Consider the following 3,286-nt stretch of genomic DNA (forward strand, 5'->3'; position numbering starts at 1 on the left):
GGCTCAACCCACCCTGGGGGAGGGGCTGGCACACTATGTGGTGCTGGGGATCAAACCAAAGTCCCTGAGCACTTGCCTAAGCTTACCTAGCAGGCAGGAGGTTTAGACCATTGAGCTATCTCGCTGGCCCCTGTATAACAGTTTTTAAGTAGTAAATAGATATTATTGGGATTAATAAATTGCATATATATGAAAGCATTCCATTATCCAAATATGGTCAAATTAGTGTCTGCCAGCTTCTCATTTGTGGCCTGTTCAGCCTGCCCTGAGGGTGGGGTTGGGGAGGCATGTGGTGCTGGGGATTGAACCGCGTCTGCCTAAACTTGCCTAAGCAGCTGCTTTAGACTGTTGAGTTATCTTGTCGGCCCCAACCAGCTTATTATTATGAGAATCCACAAACGTTTTAATTTTAAAAGAAAACTTTATGCTTACCTAGGCATAATATTTATTTCTATGCTTATAGGTAATGGATAAAGAAAAAGTAGAATGTGTTTTGTACATCAAAATGTATACCTTGATTCACTATAATTGTCTTATGTGTTTTATACGTTCTTTGGACTGTTAGTCTGGTTTTTAATTTGTATCTATGATAATTGACCTTATAATGACTTATAAGATAATTGAACCTAATGCTGGAAAAATAAAATGAGTGGATGGAAGGGAGGAAAAGAATTCAGCTGTGGCATGTACACATGACAAGTCGCTGCAATGCATGCAATCATTATGTACTAAACACAACTAATCAAAATTTTAAACAGAGAATGTTCATTTTTTTAAAAAACAATAGAAGGAGCTGTCTGAAAATATTAACTTTGAATAAAAAGTTTATCCTATCCCTATTATTTGAAGCAACTAATTATTGAGCACTAATTTTATGTCCAGAACTATGACATAGCTTTATAGATGTCACTTTTTATGTCTTTCAACAAACTTATGAGGTAAATTTTAATTTTTCTTCTTAGAAAAACTGAGGTTTGGGGAGGTATTCCAAATGTGACACAACACTATTATGGCATGGAGCAGATACTAAGCTATATTGTGACTGTTCAATAATTCTATGAACACATCACCCAAGAAAAAGAAGTAAGGACAACTTTCCAAACAGTGCTGAAGAGACAAGTATTGGTAATTGTAAACTATATTTTATTAAAAAGGACATATAAAGCTTACTAATGGATTGATTTTTCATAAGAGTTCATAATATTTTTAAGCTAGTATTTAATTGCTCTTTACAAGGTAGGTGAAAAACAATTTCAATTTTAAGGAGGAAAACTCAAAACCCCTCATTCTCGATCAGATGTACTTGTTCTTTGGTCAGAGTCCTTATTCTGCAGATTCTCTTACTAAAATACATTAGTAGGCAAGAAATCTGCATGTTTGGTAATTTTTAGCATGGTCTTCTACGTATAATGACCAAGAACAGTTCAAAACCAAGAAGATTTTGAATTGTTTTTCTTTTACTTCTTAGGTTATCTCTAAATAAGTCACAGAAACATTGTATAGATTTCTTCCATCTCACAACTAATTTGTTTTTATGGTTTTTGCACTATTTAGATCACTGATGCCATTTTTGGGGGATAAAATTGAGATTCTATCAGCAATTTATAGGGAATAACCTAAGTTTAAATCTGATAAATGAGACATGGGTTTTATATTTTTATGAAAAGTAGCTGTAATCACAAAATATGACCGATGTTTTCGCTGTTGCAGCTGAGCACCGAAGCCAGGAACTTGCATGTGCTGGGGCAAGTGCTCTAAAATTGAGCTATACCCCAGCCCTCTGACTTTTAAAAAAAAATAATTTAAAAAAATTCAGGCTAGTTTTATTTATTTATTTATTTATTTATTTATTTATTTATTTATTTTTGTCTTTTCATGATTTTATTTAATTTGAAAATAACCAACAGGAAGCATCAAAGCCATTATTCTCATTGTTTGCTCATTCTCATTACCATTTTCTGTTTAACTCATAGTTGACCGCAGCAAAAATCCAAAAGCCAAACTTTCAATGAATGAAATCCCACTTGCTGGGTGGGTGTATTTTAGGAGGAGATTTGGGTGCCTGTGCCTAGTTGGCACGCTGGCCTTCCGAAGTCATTATGGCAATGCCTGTTATCAGACCACAGCCTTTGGCGGTCACTAACATCAGGACCCAGAAACTCTTTGATTCATAGCTTTATTTCTTTCTATTTTATTTCCCAGTTTCAGGAACAGGCTTGCTTTTTAAAATTATCATTTGTGAAATTCTCACCACTTTGTATTCACTTATAGCCTCAAAATTTTGTTTTTGAAGACATAAGATCCTTCAGAAATCTACTATTTCTAAAAAATCTGCATTTTTTTTTTAGTTTTCTGAGTTCCTCCTTTGGGGTAAACTTTACCTTTATACTACAAATAAAACCACGTACACATGGGGAAAGAGTCCAGCCACAGATTACCGCATCTGCACTGCGCTAGGGCTGTCAGTTTTTACAAAATGGCTGATTATTTTTTTTAGGCTAGTTTTAAACTTATAAAAGAGTTATGAAGATAATACAGCATGCTCCTTCATACTTTTGCAGTCATGTTTCATTACTATTAATGTTTTACACTATGGTACTTTTATCACAAGTAGGAGCCAGTTTTGACATGCCATTGCTAGCTGAATTCCATGCTGTATTTAGATTACCTCCGTGGTACCCAATGCCCATTTTGGGTTTCAGAGTTTCATCCAGGATGCCAGAGTCCATGTAGTTTTCAGGATCTCCTCAGCTCCTTTTGCCCATGACAGCTTCTTGGGTTTATGGTATCTTTTATGACCTTTCTGATTGAGCAGTATGTGACAGGCGCTCTGTGGGACACTCCTCGATCAGGGTGTCTGTGTGTTTTATGACTTGATTAAACTGGAGTTTGGGGGCTTGTGGAAAAAGACCACAAGGACTGAGCACCACCCTCGACACATGCTCAGATGGTGTTTACTGTCAGCAATATTTATTACTACTCCTGACTTCAATCATTGGAGTGCGGTAGTTTTTCTGGCCTTTCTATTGTCATGTTCTCCTTCCTTCTCCTTTCAGACGTTTCCTAATCTAGAGCAACACCAAAATTACAGTGTAAGATACAGGACTTTCAGAGACTGTCTTGAACTATGGAATTTGTCATATTCTTTACCAGAGGCAAGTCTTCCATTTTTAATATCAACAAACAACACTAATTAAAGAGCACTTTTTCATTGTTATTTTGATGAACTATTCAAATGCTTTTGTGAGAATACACAGCAGTTATTTAATAAACATTAATTTATTTG

Source organism: Octodon degus, unplaced genomic scaffold (genome assembly GCF_000260255.1).
Source record: "Octodon degus isolate 3935 unplaced genomic scaffold, OctDeg1.0 scaffold00139, whole genome shotgun sequence".
Taxonomy (NCBI): domain Eukaryota; kingdom Metazoa; phylum Chordata; class Mammalia; order Rodentia; family Octodontidae; genus Octodon; species Octodon degus.